The sequence below is a fragment of the Tupaia chinensis genome, unplaced genomic scaffold (genome assembly GCF_000334495.1).
Source record: "Tupaia chinensis unplaced genomic scaffold, TupChi_1.0 Scaffold000159_1, whole genome shotgun sequence".
NCBI classification, from domain to species: Eukaryota; Metazoa; Chordata; class Mammalia; order Scandentia; family Tupaiidae; genus Tupaia; species Tupaia belangeri.
Window position 1 is genome coordinate 9,828,499 of NW_006159630.1, and position 18,569 is coordinate 9,847,067.

The following is an 18,569-nucleotide window of genomic DNA, read 5'->3' on the forward strand; positions in this document are numbered from 1 at the left end:
TCTTTCCCTTTGGGAACGTACATTTTAGTCGTCCCAAGAAAATGTTGGAACATCTCTCATGATTCTAGGAAGTCAGGGCTCTGAGGAGAAGGGGTTCCTCGAGGAACTGCTCCTGGCTCCTTGCCTGGGCTCTTTCCTTCACTGGCTTATGTTCTAACACATGGGCTATTTCACAAGTTGGGGAACCTGGTCTTTTATCCTTCGGGGGTATTTTACCCTAATTCAGGTTCTTCGAATAATGGCTGATAGAACCTGCAGAGGATACAAAGTGGGCATCTTGTACCTGGAGAGAATGGAAAGTCCCTCATCCCATGGGATGAGCAGGGGTCACCCAGGGCCTTTGGTGGCCTGTCACACATGCCCTCCCCATGTTACCTGGGCTTTTGCGAAGGAGTAACCATTGTTGCTAGAGCAAGCTGCTAAGGCATCACCAAAAGGTGCTGAGTCTCAGGGATAGAAGATGGAGGTGTCTTGTGCAGTGGTCAGTCGTTCCATGTCTGGATGTGAGTGTCTGGGTTTGTATCTTAGCCAGGGCCAGCTACACAATGTGTGGGGCTCAGTGCAAAATGGAAGTGCCAGGAGCTGGCCAGTCATGAGTCCATAGCCCAATCTGGTTAGTGACCTTCAAGAGATTTCAAGCTCCATTCCAGGATGTGTTCAGAATCATGACTGGGGTAGATGAGCAGTTCCCCCAGGGGCAGGAAGGGCGGCTGCCTTACCCACCTGACCTTGACCCTTGTGTGCTAGGGCAGAGCATGGGCCTTTTTTTGTCCATGGGATCCTGGTGCAGCCCTGGTGGAGGGCAGCAGTGGTCAGAGGGTGGAGATAGGAAGGAAGGGTGGGGAGTCCTAGAGTACTGGAGGTTGGAGAGGAGGGGACCAAGAGCCTACAATGGTAGGGAGGCAGTGAGAGGCTGGGCCACAGTGAGCAGAGGCCCTGAGCAGTTGGTGCATGCTCTGTCAGCCTTGGACAAAACGGAAATGTAAAGCAGAAACTTTAACGTGATGCCTGCTGAGAATGAAGGCCCAAGTTTGAGCTGTCAGGGTCCTTCCCCAGGAAACTGTACTGGTTGCAAATGGAAGAAGGTGGCTTCACCACCTTTTTTTTTTTTTTTTTTTTTAGAGGTTTTCGCTATAGAGCGCGTGCGCCCACCAGACAGACAGAGAAAGACCTAGAGACCGAAAGCGAGAAATCACCCCCCAGGGGGGATGGTCACGCCACAGTCCCTTCTCCTCCGTTCTCCTTTTGGGATCTTGGGCACGCACGCACAAGCGCCCGGCGTGAGTTTTAAGCCACCGGGTCCGGGACACGAACCGCGGTCGACCACATGGGAGTCCAGCGACATAGCCGCTACACTAATTGCTGGTTCCCGTGGCTTCATCACCTTTAAGCACTAGAAGTTTGAGAATACTACTCAACCTCTTTGAGCATCAATTTCTTTACCTACATAGCCATGGTGATAAATATCTCTCTGCAAGAGATGTTATATCAGTAGAGCATTTAAAACATTTCAAGTCCTCAGTGAAGAGCCTCTTTGCAAGCACTTTTAACCACTATGAAGTTCATAGATACACCTGCCTGCCTTTCTTTAGTATGACATATGCTTGGAACTTTATTCATTTAATTTTTTTGCCCAGTTCTATTGAGAGGCCTCCACTGTTTTGTGGTCCCTTTTGTGACCAATGGCAGGAGATTTTAGGCTCTGGCAGAGACTCACAGTACAGAATGTGTCTGCCCTGCACACACACACGCACACACAAATACATACAGACGTACACACAAATACATACAGACGTACACACAAACACGACACTGTCCTCCTTAACATTAAATGCTAATGTGAGTTTTTTAAAAGGATTTTGAAGAGACTAGGGTCCTTTGGCAGTGCTTCAAGATCCCATGAACAGAGATGGCAGTAGTATCCAGCTATTTCCATCTCACTATCTCCATCGGACCAAATAAACTTTCCTTTCATTCTAATTATATTTCACTGTCTAATATGGAATTTTGCTTGAAACCCAGAAAGGGTTCTTCTATTATTTAACAAAATAATGAAAGCATGCAAGCCAGCACTGTGCTCCATGGAGTGGTGAGACTGGGCTGTGAGACCTGCCATCTTTATTAGGTACTGAGTTGGGCTCATCTGGCCAGGTGGTTCCTTGCCAGGACTGTAGTGGCTGAGAGTGGGCCAATGGGTGGACTAGAACCTGGTCTTTGACATAAGGGTACTTTTCCCTTTGTTAGTAAGCATAGTCAATGTTGGCAATATGAATTTCAGATTCCTTTACTTCCTACCAAACTGTCTTCTTACTTAAACATAAGTGTAAGAGAAATTGAACTTTCTAGAAGAGCTGCTGCAAAGGGATTATTTTGACACTCCCTTGAGAACCACTGGGTTGAGAATCAGCATACCTGTGTTCAGTTCCTAGCCATCTTCAATAGTGTAAACTTGGCAAACTACAGAAGCCTTTTGAGCCTTCTTTCGCATCCATAAAGTGGGGACTCTCTATACTGTCTTTCCCCTGAGGTCTTTATAAAGCTCACATCACATATCTGAAAGTCCTCTTAGAAATTATTGGGTTGTCAGACATATAATACATCGTGACTTTTCTGACGACTCCATATAGAGCACTTTCCAGATAACTGAAAGATGTAAGGGTATGCTCTTGCATCCTTTGCCTGTCCTGAGATGAGTTCTATTCTTGGTGCCCTGATAGGAATAACTCATGTGGCAACATTTTCCTACCAATAGTCTTTCGGTGTTTTGTGATTTGCCGCCATTAAAGATTGCATAGAGATACCCCTGCCTGCATAAGTGAGGAAGAGAATGCATACACAGGTGCATGTATACCTCTGTTTAATTACCATCCTACAACTCACTGACATTGTCCTCTTTCCTTTCATGTAGTTATGCCATTGGACAAGGGTATGGTGGCACATGTTTAGCAACCATCTCTGTGAAATAAAATATTCATATATACACGTGCATAAGCTTATTATACATTTTATCAACATAAAGAATGTGTAGTACAAAGTGGGTAATAATTATAAGATATGCAATACTTTTATTATAAATTCCATGTAGCTGACTCCCACAGAAACATTTTTTTTTTTTTTGCAGCTGACGAAAGGAAGAGTGTAATTGCAACAGAAATCCTGGTTGGTATTTTCATTTTTGTTAAGGAATAAGATGAATGAATGAAGATGCATGTGGGAATCTCACTCCTGTGTCAACAATGTAAGCCATTTCTTCTCTCAATCAGAGAGTAACTTCTAAAATCTACAAGAATATTTCCTTAATTATTTTTTTTATTTTGTGTCTTTCACAATCTATAAACCTTAAACAGGACATATGATATTTAATCCATATGATTCATATGATAACATGATATTTAATCTATATCACTATTTTCCTCAACACTCTTAAATATAAATGATTATGAAACCATGAACCAAACCATGATTTATAGCATTTCTACATCTTCATGGTGTTAAGGCCCCACCAAAGCCACTTTTTTAAAGGATTATTTTATTTAATTGTATTCATTGTCATTATTATCATTTAATTTGACCAGAGAGAGACAGAGACAGAGAGAGAGGGAAAGTAAGAAAGCAAGCTGCCAGATCTCAGACTCGAACCACGGTCAGTCATGTGGGAGTCCAGTACACTTAACCACCGTGCCATCTGCTGGCCTCCACCACAGCCAATTTTCAGCTGGAAATGAGACATTACCAGGCCAGCGTAGGGAAGAGAAGCATGGTAGCCACCATTACAGAGCTCCCATGGAACCATGACAGATGTAAATAACCTCAAGGGGATAGGTAATAGGAAAACATTGTAAAAAGATAAGGAAGTGATGCTCATTATCTTTGTTTTCACTATTATTTACTTAATTGTAAGTTTATAGGATTTAACTTTTAATAGTGGCCATGTTTAACGATGGGCTTGCGAAACTCTTGTAAATTTAACAATCGGCTCCTGTGAGTGTGTACAAGCCGGCTCCTGCACACCACTGCATATTCGTTGTTCTTGTTCCTGTAAATCTGGAATTTTCCAGCATTCAAGGCAAGTTATTCCATAGTACATGTGCTGGATGCTGGAGATGCAGTAAGAGTTCCTGTCTCATGGAGCTAATGGCCATCTTCGGAAACAAATAAGCAGTGACACAGAGCAATGTTCTATGTGTGTGTTTATTATTTTCTGAGATAACAAAAATCCTAGTGGTATTAAAAATCCCATTTATACGCCCCCCCTTTTATTTATTTATTTATTTATTTATTTATTTATTTATTTATTTATTTATTTATTTTTCCCAGTTGCCATGTAGGCTTTGCTCTTGTGTCATGGCTTTCCAGTTTTCTGCTTAAAATCCTCTCTCTGAATGAAAATCTTGGGCAAAGGACCATGGAGCTAAGGACCATAAGGTGTGGTCTTGAAGCCGACGTTTGGAGCCTGCCCTATTAATGGGAGTGACACCTGCCCATTTGCGAAGAGAGGTCCTCCCAAGGCTTCAGAATTTGCGTAGATCCTAGTAATCCCCTCCCCTTCATCATCAGAACTCTTACCCTCTTACACAGGCAAGTGCCAATTCTGGACCCCAACAAAAAATAAATACAAAAAATAAAAAAATTTCAAAAGGCCCACTTACCCTTTGTGAAGAATAAAAGAGTGCATGTTGACAGGGCTTTCTCATTTTGTAGGTTCCTCCCATAGCAGGGACTGTCCTAGCAGTGGTTACACCTCTGACATGTGAAAAGACTTAGGATTCTGAGGGTGTTGGCCATTTCGTCCATAACCGGATGCGTGTCTGGGTACAGGTGCACATGTGCACATGGGTATGCACGCACAAAGCGTAAAAGGATCGCCTCGTGTATTCGCAGGTGGTTCATCAAGAGGACCGGGCAGCAAGTTCTCTGTCAACACGTGCAATATCTCCTGAAATGACTTGGGGAACTTTAATTATGTTAGAGCCTTATTTTCAGCTCCTGTTATCTTTTGAACTCCTGCGGGGTGGGGGATGGGTTGCCCCAACGCTGGGACTTTTTCTAAAGAGCCTTTGTCTTCCTGCCCAGGTATTAAGTTGGTGGCGCAACAGTCACAGGTACATTGGGTTCACTTCTCCCCACCCCTCCCCCCACCCCCAAGCGCCATCCTGGGTCTGAATGTGGGCCTGTGTTCTCCTGGCCCACCGTCCTCAGGCCTGCACGGGGGGACTGAAAGAGAATGGGCCACAGGAATGCACCCAGAACAGAGCCAAATTGTTCAAGCCGCGTGAAGAAGAAAGAAAAAGCGGGAGGGAGGGGCAGCGGGGAGGGCGAAGAAGAAAAGCTTTCCTTGTCGGTTCAATTTCTCTGGAGATATTTGGAGGATAACACAGTAATTTTTTAGGGGGGGGAAGGGGGAGCCAAAACGAGAGAGCTGTGTTTTATCGGCACAGTGGCCCATACAGAAGGTGACATTTGAGAGAACAATTGCCGGGTTGTTTGGCCACATTCGCCGCTATGAATGAGGCTTAAGAAAAGGTGTCTTTGGATTTGCTACTCATAGTCATCTTCATCATTCCTGCGCTCTCTCTCTCTTTCTCAGTTCCCTTATGAAATAAAGGCACACGGGTAATAAACAAAGCACTATAAAAGATCGGATTGAGGTGTTCTGTGGGCTCATTCGATGTCTGAGCCAGCATCCTGCACTCCAGCAGGATCTGCTTTCGGCATCAGAAGCTGCTTCGAGACAGAGGAATAGTGGAAGGGTTAGAGCAGACCCCTTACTTCCTTTCGACAGTCTTGCTGAACTTAAAAGTCCAAATCCTTGATCAGCTAAGCCTCACCTGAGGCCAAGGGACAGAGGAAAAGATGGCAGGGTAGAGACCCTTGGATTGGCTTATTTGGACTTTGGATTTTTCCCTGACTTTCTTGGTCAAGCCTCATGTCAGATCCAGGTGAGTAGCTGCCTGGGTTAAAAAGCTGTCTGTCAGTCGAATTTGACTTTCTTCAACTTGGACAAATGATTCAGCTGTGATCCTCATGGCTTCTCTTGTTTGCCTTGCTTTGGGCACTAGTCGTTGAGCGCAGCGTCCAAGCAGCCTCTTCTGGCTGCCTGCAGTGTGAGAAGCAGGCAGATCTCTGCAGAGGAATTGCATTGATGTGTAGGAATTGGGGCAGGGAGCTAGGTGAACTCTTGATTTGGGGGGATGATCGGCAACGGATGGAGAGAGGTACGAACGATTCTTCTAACAAGAAGCAAGTTTGTTGCCACGAGTCTTCTTGTTCCTGGTTGGGCCTCTATCAATTGCCCTTACCCCCTCTAAATTCTCCTTTACTCTCAATCTGCACAATTCTGCATAAGCAAACATGGGAGTTATTAGAGTATACAGGACATAGTGAGTAGGCAGTGGGCACCAGCTAGGGATCCAGTTTCGCACAGAGTGTTGGTATCCAGTGCCCTCGTCTAGAAAGTTCACCCACTACAGGAGCTACTGAACTGAGCTCTCACAGACTGACCTTTCAGTTGATGAGTGACTAAAGATGAAAGGGGGGACCCCAGGGTTTGGGGCCTCTGTGCTTCATCAGAGTTTATACATTCCTTTCGTTGTTTGTTTTTGTTTTTGCTGTAGAGTGTGTGTGCTTGTCAGAGAAAGACAGAGAGGAAAAGTGTGAAATTGCTCCCTGGGGGGATTGCCATACCATAATCCCCTCTACTCCATCCTCCTCTCGGGATCCTGGGCACTTTCCTGGTGTAACTTACAAGTCACCAGGTCTGGGACTTGAACCCCGCAGTTGGCCATGTGAGATCCAGCACTTTAACCTTCACGCCACCTGCTGGCCTGAGTCTGGCTATTTTTTTTTTTGGAGAGGTTTTCGCTATAGGGCGCGTGCGCTCGCGAGACAGACAGAGACATAGAGACAGAAAGCAAGAAATCACCCCCCAGGGGGGATGGTCACGCCACAATCCCTTCTCCTCCACTCTCCACTTGGGATCTTGGGCACGCATGCACACGCGCCCGGCGTGAGATTTAAGCCACCAGGTCCGAGACACGAACCGCAGTCGACTACGTGGGAGTCCAGCGACATAGCCACTACGCTAACTGCTGGTTCCCAGTCTGGCTATTCTTTGCTCTGATTTTAGTTCTCCTTTTTCGGGATCAAAATTACCATTCCAGGGAATATGATCTGTTATAGTAACAAACCTGAATGAAATGACAATCGGTAATCAGTTTTGTAGAGAACAGTTCAGGATTTAAATGGGTTTGTGCTGTGTTTGTACTTGAATGGAAATACTCAATTCAATTTAATAGACATACTTTAAAGGTTTGTGCGACATAGCCTGGAAAATGCCCATATTGCTTATGGACAGTGTAATTGTATCAGGTACTTAGTTCTGCGTGTCTCAAGGAAAGAGCTGTTCCAGCAGTTATGTATTTGCATCCATCTTTTTATTAGTGAATAATACTAAAAACTGGTCCGGTGTATATGTACATTCCATAAGATGTAGATTCTCTTATATTTATGCGATACATTTCATCACACTACTGTAAGTGCTTTCCAAATGACTATTTAATATTCTTATTTACCTCCATTTTGCCAGTAGAGAAACTAAGTCATCAGATATTTCAGTTATCTTCCAGATGTTGCGAAGGAAGTCTTTCTTGGGTTTAACTAAAATTCTGGATTTTCCAGATGACAAATAGACTGTGTGTGTGCATTTAAAAATACGCATTAGCACGTACGCCACGAGAGTTGTAAGCAAGAGTAGTGATACACTGCTCGTTCTGTTCAGTGGTGTGTGTATGAGTATAAAATATTGACAGTAACAATAGTAAGTCATTGTCACTAAGTCACTTAGGGTCTAGATCTCTCCACAGAGACCTTTCTGACAGGCTGCTGTGTGAGAAATGAGACCAAATGCTGCAGAGACAAGGTATTCGTTCGTAGGAGCGGGGTTTTATTTCATACCTCCTAAATGCATTTCAAAGACATGTATGCAGTTTAACGTATCTGGGTCTTCCCAGTAATGAACAGTAGATGCTGGAAAAGTTCCTCAACTTGCCATTGCATAGGAAATTGTCTCTTTATTTGCTCAGCATTTAAGCTTTCTCCCCCCGCCCCGAACCTGTATTTTCCAAGGGGCATGGGTTTCTATAAAAATACCTGGGCTTTCCATGTGACTGCTCTAAGAGAAACCTACCAAACATTTGGCTTTAATTGATGCCAGGAACATAGTAGGGATTCAACAATTATTGAATGATTGAAGGGCTGACCTGTAGGTATCGATTTAGGGCACTGTGCACCTCTGTGTCTATCTATACAATGTATATGTTCTCTTGGGTGAAGTATTTGGTTTTTTGATTCAATTGACAAATTCTTTTCATGTCTCATTGATCAGTGACTTAAATTCAATCAGTTGTTGGTTTTGGTGTCACATATATATATCCCAAACCTTTGTATCCCTCAACTTTCCTTCTTTGTCTATCTCCCATCATCACTGATAGTTAATCGACATATGCTGGGGACTCTCATATTAGACTTTCCTTTGTCTGAGATTATGATTTGAAATGTGCACGAAGTGAAACTCCACATCCACTGAGTCCTGGAACGTGGTTTAATTGATTTTCCTGTAACCGCTGAAGGGAGACCCAGAATGGCCAGCAGAGCTAGTGGCGGCACAGAGATCTAAAGAGCAGTGCTCATACGTGGTGAAAGGACGAGAAAGCACCTCATTGCTTGAGAGATCTGCCATGAGCACTAACCGCAAGTCACAAAATGCTGAGTTCTAACAAGCATTTGGGCCCAACAATGCTGGGTAAAACAGTTACCAGTGGCGTCTGGCCCCGGGCATCTGCCTTTTACAGACTTATGGGGGCATGGGGACCTGAGGCTCAGACACGTGCATTATTCACTGTTTCTTTCTCTGCTTATTAGCCTTGTGGGTGAGAGAGACATTAACTACTGGCCCAGCAGCCTTCGAGAACAACATGGCAAAATTCAGGAGAACACACAGTCTTGTGTTTGGGACTTTAAGAGACTCCTAGGTGACTTGGTGCTCAGGAGGATTTCAGAGCAGATTGGCTTATAGCCATTACTGTGGGCTAATAATTGCACTAATCTTTTTGAGGGGGGGTTTGTGTGCCCTTGTTCCCCCTTCCCACAACCCCCAAGCCAGAGAACAATAGGAGAATTGTATTTCTGCACTACTCCATGAGATGGGTCAGAGACAGCAACCGGGTGTACAGGGTCTTTGGTGAGTGACCCACCTGGAATTAGCCCCGAGTCAACATTAGGGGATCCAAGACCTAAGTATTACAGCTTTGGCCAAATGATAGGGAAAGCTTTCACTGGGTGAGTCACTGGAAGAGCAGCTGTCTCGGGGTTATCAGACCCGGCATTCTTTGGCGGGGGGTGGGGGGGCTCAGAAGCAAGTGCAATAGAGTGCAGAAATTGTCCTTGCCTACAGAGAGAGGAGAGAGGAGTGTGTGTATGCGTGTGTGTGCGTGCGTACCAGCGCATGCGTCCAGTACATTTTATCCTCTTTTCTCTTGTGTAAAATTCACTCAGCAAAACCATTCTGTTTTCTTCTGAGTAGATAATTACTAAACTAAAATTCGGAGTAGAAATGCCGAGTGGAGATGTCCCTGCAGAATAAATCACAAGCACGTGTATGCATGTGTGTGTGTGTGTGTGTGTGTGTGTGTGTCTGCAGGGGCAGGGGGACAGATTTATCTTCATTTGAAAGTTGTCACCTGTACGACAAGGAGTTTAAAATAATGCAAAAATGGAGGCTACAATGAGGATAGGCCCTCCAATACAGGAAGTGTTTTAAATGTTAAGTTGTGATGAGAATGCACCTAGTAATTTTGAAAGGCAGTGCTCAGAGAGTACTTATGCCTAGAAGGTTAGACGAAGAAGCTCAAGGGCTGTCAGCTCCACAGTGCAGATAAACCTCACAGGACGTCTGTCACCACCCGTACGAAGCTCCTATACTCTCTCTGAAAAGGGGCACACCATCATTTGAGGCATCCTGAGCCCAGAGTTGCCTTTTAGTGAATTCCCATGGCTAGTAGCTTAAATGTTAGGCATGGAGAAAGCTGAGTCCTCGCCAACTGTTTCAACCGGGATAGGTGCAGAGCCTTTGAGTTCTCCTCTGCCTCTGCTTCGGCATTCATTCCTGGTGCCTACTTCTGGGGTAAGGAAGTTCTGTGTCTTCCTCTGTCTGTTCTCTGTAAGCGGCTGCTGAACTCTGGTGTGGCTGGTGGAGGGAGCAGGCTGTCAGAGTGATTTGGCAGGACATTGCATGCTGGCACAGAGGGGCAGGGAAAACGTGAGGAGGTGAGGAGGTTTCCATGGGGTGGGAGTAGCGGCAGGCGGGCCCCCTCCCCCGCCACTGTTGGCTGATGCCCTTGGGGAGCTGCTGATCTAAACTGGATGGAGATACCAGCAAAGACACTGTGCCTCCCCTCTTGGACCCCAGGAGTTCGCCGGCCTGTGTTTTCCAACTCCTCACAAACATTTCCAAATTAAAAAAAATAATAATAATAAAAAAATATATGTGTGGAAAAATACAGTAAAAGTGACAGCGCCTTCCCAGTTTCCGACAGCTCTGTTTTGACTTCGCAATCAGCCAAACTGGAGCCCCTGAGTAGCTGGCTTAATTTGTCACCTTGAGTTATTAACCGTTTCCCTGCCTCTCTCAGTGGGTGTCCTCTGGCTCCTGGCCCTTGCTGGCATGGGGACCTGTTAATCCTGTGCCCTTTCTCTCCAGCTCAGGGCTCTGCCTGAAGAGCCTGGTTTCCTTCCTGGAGTCAAATTTGAATTCAATTCTCCGTCACCTCCCGGTTCAGTTGTTTTTTGCCAAGTAGTGGCTGAAACAGAAAGGTGATGGGTAAGGGCAGGAAAGAATAACTAGCGTCAACTCCTGCATGGTCCAGCGTGTCCTTGCAAAGTCCAACGGTTCAGTCTATTTCTCTTGGTTAAGGGCCAAAAGGCAGAGAGCGGTTTTGGAACTGGGATGTAGAATGCAGTCTGCTGGGAAGAGGGAGAGCTGACTCTTCCATGTCTTTTTCACCAGCCAAGTCCGTCTCCATGGCTTCCAGTCTTTGCCTTTGGGCCTTTTCTCTCTCTCTCCTTGTCCTGTCATTCCTCTGGTACCACATCCCTCCATTTTTGTCTCTCAGATACTCTGGGTCTTCTTGGGCAACACCATATAGAGCATTCCCACTGTTTACTTTTCCTTCAAAACATGCATGTTCTGGTTCCATTCTTGGAGCCTTGAGCTTTGGGGCCATCAAACTTATTAAAAGGGCCAATAAATACAAGTTAATTTATTCTTTGGAGAGCTACCACTTTAACATGTTACTCAAAAAGAGTGTATTACAAAACTGAGATATCTTGGGACCAGCAATTAGTGTAATGGCTATGTTGTTGGACTCCCACGTAGTCGATTGCGGTTCGCGTCCCGGACCCGGTGGCTTAAAACTCACACCGGGCGCGTGTGCCCAAGATCCCGAGAGGAGAACGGAGGAGAAGGGATTGTGGCATGGTCATCCCTCCCTGGGGGGTGATTTCTTGCTTTCTGTCTCTCTGTCCTCTCTCTGGCGAGCGCACGCGCCCTGTAGCAAAAACCTCTTATAAACAAACAAACAAACAAACAAAAAACCTGAGATATCTTTTAGAACCAAACTTAACCTACATGAAAAATTCTGTTTTATTTTTGTAAAATGTACATTTTCTTCTGTTTAAAGAGGTAGTGTATTTGCATGATTTATAACTTAAAATGTGGAAGTGTCTACAGTGAAATTTGTTTTTCTAGCAACTCAGGCTCTTCTCTAGAGGCAGCTGAAATGACTACTTTATTGCCTGTTCACAGAGAAATGTTGTTTTATTTTTAAAGAATTATTTTATTTAACCTTATTTACTTACTTATTTGTTTCAATTTGACCAGAGAGGAATAGAGTGTGTGAGAGAGAAAGGGAAAGTGAGAAAACAAGCCATCAGGTCTGGGACTTGAACCGTGGTCAGCAATGTGGGAGTGTAGCACCCTTAACCACCACACCACCTATTGGCCCCCCAGAGAAATGTTTTATGCATACTAGGGCAACTATATAATTTCTGCCTCTTTTAATTTTTAATGAATGCTTTATTTTAGGATAGTCTTAAATTTACAGAACAGTGGTTAAGATATTACAGAGTCCCTATATGCTCCATCACCCAATTTCCAGTTTTGTGGGCATCTTCTCTTCCTTGTTATGGTATGCTTGTCATAGCCAGAGAAACAACCCCGATAACATGACAATAAACTAAATTCTGTAACTTATCATATTTTACCAGTTTTACCTCGATGCTCCATTTTGGTTCCAGGAGTCCACCTTAAATTTAGTTGTCATGTCTCCCTTAGTCACCCCTGGTCTGTGACAATTTTGCAAATGACCCCATCAGTTTTGAAGAGGTTTCTCATTTGGGTTTAACTAATGTTTTCCTCATAATTAGACAGGATTTATGAGTTTTTGACAGGATGACCTCAGTGGTGAAATGCCTTTCTCCTAATAACATTTACCCAGGGTATTTTTAGGGTCTTCAAAAAATCCATGGAAAATGCATATTATGAGAAAACTATGTGAGGCTGGCAGGTGGCATGGTAATTAAGGTGCTGGACTCCCACTTAGTCAACTGTGGTTTGAGTTCTAGATCTGGTGGTTTGCTTTCTCACTTATCTTTTGTCTCTCTCTCTCTCTGGTGAAACTTAAAAAAAGTGTATATATATTAATAAAAATAATGAAATTAAATAAATAATGCCTTTAAAAAAGGAAACTATGCAAGGGTTTCAAAAAATTTAGGTACCAAAATAAACCTATACTTAAGTTCCATTTTCCCATGAACTTTTTGAAGTCCTTTTGTATTTATTTTTTATTATTATATATTTTTACTTTATTTATTTATTTTACATTCCATTGCTGTGTGTCATTACAGTATACCAAATGAGTTGACCCATTCTGAATACACTGTATATTGGCTCAGTCAGAGATATCACCATACGGGACCAACAGTTAGCATAATGGCTATGTCGCTGGACTCCCATGTAGCCGACCACGGTTCGAGTCCCAGACCCGGTAGCTTAAACTCACACCAGGCGCGTGTGCATGTGTGCCCAAGATCCTGAGAGGAGAATGGAGGAGAAGGGATTACGGCATGGCCATCCCCCCGGGGGGGGGGAAATTTCTTGCTTTTTGTCTCTCTGTCTCTCTCTGTCTTTCTAGCAAGTGCAAGCACCCTATAGCAAAAATCTCTCCAAAAAAAAAAAAAATCACCATACATATTCTCAACAGATCATTTTCCATTTTTGTGCCCCTTAAATGTTTTGCTTCTTTCTTTTTCCCCTTGATTCCCTCCCTTTTACCCTCCTCCATTTCTCACCCTCCTCCCACAGTGACTCTAGTTTCCAGAGTTGTTCTCCATGCCTTTAAACACTTGTACAACATCCTCTTATATTTCAGCATGACTTACCACTGATGACAATTTTGATGATCTGGATGAGGTAATGGTTGTCAGGTTTTTCACCATACAGTTACTTCTCATGTAATATTCTTGGAAGAAAGTCACGAAGTGTAGTCCATACCAATGAGTGGGAAGTTGTGTCCCTCCTCTTTGAGATCCCTTTCATTTTTAATAATATGACCACTTACTCTAGAATTTATTATGCCTTGACATTTTCTCCCAACAATATATTTTAGAGATTGTTCCATATCAGTATTTAAGAACTGCCACATTCTTTATTAATTTGCACTTATCCAATAGGTGTATCAATCGGTGAGTTAACTAATCTCTTTGTGATAAGCATTTAAGTTGCTTCAATGTTTTGGTCTTGTGCACAGTGCTAAAATAAAATATCTGGTGTGTGTCTAAGTATATCTGCAGGATAAATTCCTGAGGGTTGAATGGCTACTTAAAGAGAATGTGATTTGTGATTTCATGAGCCATAGCCATTTTTTCCCCCTAGACAATGAGTCAATTTATACACCCCCTGTAATGTATAATATAAATGAATCAGTGAGCGGGGTTTCAGATTGGTAGTGGAAATATTTTTATTAAATTGGTGAACCATTCAGTGCTTTCCAAATGCCCTTAAGTCACAGTGCAAAAGAAACATAACAACTATAGAAAACCTAATTATTGACATGCAACCTGGCCTGAGAGCCAATCTAAGGCTGAGGACCTCACTTGTCTCCTGCTTAGTTCCATTTTTTTTTAAAAAAATTATTTTACATTTATTTTACACTCATTCACTGTATATCATGGTAGCATACAAAATGAGTTTTCTCATTCAGAATACACTGTATATTGACTCAATCAAAGATATTACCATACACGTTATCTTCAATGAATAATTTTCTATTTCTTATTTCTTATATGTTTTGCTTCCTTCTCCCCCTCCTGTTCTGATTCCCTCCCTCTTACCCTCTGCCATTTCCCACGCTCCTCCCACACTGCCTCTGCTATCTACAGTTGCTTTCCATGTTTTTTTTTTTAATTTTCCCACATTTTATTGATTCACAAAACATCTTAATTAAACTAAATAATTTTGATAGTAAGTGCAACTGATATAAACATATCTATGAACACATGTCTGACTTTAGGCATAAAACTCAGGGAGTAGAATGAACAGACTATAAATTAACACCCAGCTGAGTTCCTTAATGAGGCTTCTACTAGTGTCCATTGCCTGCCATGCTCTTGAAGCTTCCAACTTTGCACAGAATATTCTTGATCTTCTCAAGACACTCATCCTTCCCAACAAACCACATATCTGTTGAAAGTTTGCATCTTGACTAGGTTTGTGAGGCTCCTTCCCTGCCATTTTAGCACAGATGCACCTCATCTGCCTTGTATTTCCTTGCACCTGTATATTGCTACGCTAGCCTTTTAAGTCATTTTCATATTGACAAATGATTTTGCTTCCTCAGTGTGTTGTGACTATACTGGGGTAAGGGACTGTATCTTCTCTTTATTATGTCTTTCCCCAAAGGCCTCTGAGTTCAATCCTGAGTCCATGTTGTTAGCAGAGCTTCTGACTGCCTCTTTTCTCCTGTGTTCCCCTCTATCACCTGCTGCAAGAAAGAGCCTCTAGGGAGGAAACCATTGCTGTAAAGGTGTCTGCCTCTCCCTGGCTTCCTGCTGTCCATACTCTTTCCTCAGAATAACATGAGAGGTTCTTTATAGCTAAGTGATCATTTCACAGGGATAATGAGAAATAGTTATAAAAAGTACTAGTGTGGGACCAGCAGTTAGCATAATGGCTATGTCACTGGTCTCCTATGTAGTCAACCGTGGTTTGAGTCCTGGACCTGGTGGCTGAAACTCATGCTGGGCGCGTTTGTGTGTGTGCCTAGGATGCCAGAGGAGAATGGAGGAGAAGGGATTGCGGTGTGACCATCCCCCCTGGGGGGTAATTTCTCGCTTTCTGTCTCTCTGTCTCTCTGTCTCTCCAGCGAGCATATGTGCCCTATAGCAAAAAACCTCTCAAAAAAAAAAAAAAAGTACTAGTGAGATTTGAAATGATCTGGAGCCATTGCAAATTATAGTGGAATCACTTTGGGCCATTAAAGGTCACATAGAAAGTGTGGACTGTGGCTTCTCAGATGTCTTGATCCTGAGCTATCATAACTATATTTATTACAGTTAGGTTGTCTGCCAACTGGGAAGACTCTCCACTTGGCCATCCTGACAATACACTAGGTGTTTTAGTCTGAGTTGCTATAACAAAATACCATAAACTGGGTAGCTTATATGTAATAGAAATTTATTTCCCACAGTTCTGGAGGCTGGGAAGTCCAAGATCAAGCACAAGCAAACAAGGCATCTGGTGAAGGCTCATTTCCTGGTTTTCAGATAGAGTCTTCTTTCTGTGTCTATGTGGTGGAAGGGGCAAAGGCTGCTTTCTATCCCCTTTTACAAGGACACTAATGCCATTTATGAGGGCTCTGTCCCCATGGCCTACTGATCTCCTGAAGCTCCCACCTCCTAATTAATACCAACACCTGGAGGGTTAGCATTTCAACATATGAATCTGGGAAAGACATAACTATCCAGACCATGGAACTCAGTTTCTTTGGGTGCAAATCCAAGTTGAGGCAGAAATGCTCTGTTCCAAAGCAGTTAGTTGTTTGTATCTAAGTATGAAAACATAGCCTTCCTAAAATCAAAGCAGTGATAAGGCCAGACGCATTGCACTTTGTGACAAGCCTTGTGGGGTGTGTGTGTGTGCGTGTGTGTGTATCTGTTGAAACATCCCCCATTGCACTTCCACTTTCTAACCCTCTTAGCCCCTACACATTTCTATTGATATGGTTTTATTCCTTTTGATATGGTTTTAACCCACCTGACCTATTTAAATTATGGAATTTTAGAATTGGAAGGAATCTTGAAACCACCATGGAAAAGTTTCTCTAGAGGTCATAAAGCTGGTTGGAAAAGCGCAGGGTCAGCTTGGACAGGTCTCTAACATCCACGGGTTAGTTTCTCTCTATCACCCTCCCTTATTTATTGAGTATACAATAATGATAATAATGAATGATAGCTAATATTTATTGAGAACTTTCCATAAGCCTATAATATAGTCCATGTTTTGCATGTACTGTTTCCTTATAACAACTCTCTAAGTCAAGCAACTACTGTGCTTTACATTTAGCAGATGAGAAAATCTAGAAAACAGTGATTAAGTTCTTTGCCCAAGATTGCACAGCTTATAGCAGACAAGGCCAGGACAGTCATACTGCAGAATGTGCACACTTACCTCCATTGTTGTGCCTGTCTGTACTCCATTATAGAGCAAAGTAAACAGCACATAGAATACAGAGAGAATGTGGCTGAAACAGTCTTGGTCTTTAGGAGTTTTCTCTCTTTTCTTGTTTTTAGAGAGAGACTTTTGCTATAGGGCATGTGTGCTCACTGGAGAGACAGAGAGACAGAAAGTGAGAAATCACTGCTCAGAGGGGATGGCCACACTGCAATCCTTTCTCCTCCATTCTCCTCTTGAGATTTTGGGCATGCATGCACACATGCCCAGCATGAGTTCTAAGATGCCAGGCCCAGGACTCGAACTGCTGTTGACTATATGAGAGTCCACCAATGTAACTATTGTGCCATCTGCTGGTTCCAGTCTTTGAGGGTTTTCATTCTGGTTGGGAGTACAGACCTGGGGACATACAGAACAATAAAATACAGAACAACCAGTTACACTCAAAATCAGATAAACACTGAATTTTTTTTTTTTTTTGGAGAGATTTTCACTATAGGGCACGTGCGCTCTCCAGACAGAGAGAGACATTAGAGACAGAAAGCGAGAAATCACCCCCCAGGGGGGATGGTCACGCCGCAATCCCTTCTCCTCCATTCTCCTCTTGGGATCCTGGGCACGCACGCACATGCACCCGGTGTGAGTTTTAAGCCACCGGGTCCGGGACGCGAACCGCGGTCAACTACGTGGGAGTCCAGCGACATAGCCATTACGCTAACTGCTGGTTCCCTAAACACTGAATTTTTAAAGCATGTATCAAAAATCACATGAAACTTATAATTAAAGTTATTCTCTATTTTAAAATCTAAAATTCAAATTTAACTGGACATTAGATTTCTAGTAATTTTCAAAAGTGTGTTTAAGGGACCAGCAGATAGCATAGCCATTATGTCACTGGATTCCCACATGGTTGACCATGGTTCAAGTCCCAGGCCCAGTGTCTCGAAAATCGTGTCAGGCACATGTGTATGCATGCCCAAGATCCCCGGAGGAGAATGGAGGAGAAAGGATTGCAGTATGGCCATCCTTGCAGGGGGTGATTTCTCACTTTCCTTCTCACTCTCTCTATATTTCTCTCTTCCGCGAGCACACGCACCCTAAAATGTTGCATGGGACCTATTGATTCTAAAAATGCACATTTAATATTGTGTGAGACATATTTATCCTGAAAAACATATTTTGGTGCTAATTTGAAATTAAGGTTTTACTGAGTGTCTTGAATGTTTATTTGCTAAGTTGAGCAACTTTTCAAGGGAGCACTTGGTGAACTCTGAAAAGCTTAGACACGGTGCCTTCTTCCTTTTCCTCAGCCCAGGTGATCTTTCCCTTCTCTCCCCTTCTCTTGCACCCTTGCCTGTTGGGTTTGCCCCACTGGGCCCACACCATCCCAAAGGGGCAGCCCTGTGACACAGAAGTGGGTTCTAGAACTATGTTCCAGGAGATGTTTTCTTTTCTGCCGAGGTGCCCAGCCCTGGGGTGTACCCTGTGATTTCCGAGGCCTCCCCCCGCTTCTGAAAGACTCTTCCTCTCGGCTCTCCCATTTGCTCTACCCAGCTCTCTACATCACCCCAGACAGACATTGCCCCAGCGTTACGTCCCTACCCAGTGATAAGTGCTGATTTGTACCAGGTCACTCGGCAATCATTAGTATTCGCCGAAGTCACAGAGCCCAAAGGGAACGAGGCAGCAAAGTAGCCTGGCTACTTCTTTGTCCCCTCTCTGAGATAGGCTTCCACAGGAATGGGGCGAGCCATTGGGGGGGGGGGGCTGGGCGCTCTGGGCACAC

At 43.6% G+C, this 18,569-nt stretch overlaps 1 long non-coding RNA gene across 2 annotated transcripts in view; it reads left to right on the forward strand.

The window, feature by feature from the left end:
- Window positions 1–3,144: 3,144 nt before the first annotated feature.
- Window positions 3,145–18,569, forward strand: part of LOC102486126 (uncharacterized) — a 26,376-nt gene continuing 10,951 nt past the window's right edge. Inside the window, exon 1 of one of the 2 annotated variants that reach the window (XR_334171.2) lies at window positions 3,145–3,238. This is a non-coding gene — a long non-coding RNA (uncharacterized LOC102486126). Of the gene's footprint in view, window positions 3,239–5,670; window positions 5,940–18,569 lie in introns of those variants that run through there. The other variant, XR_334170.1, reaches the window with a different exon arrangement.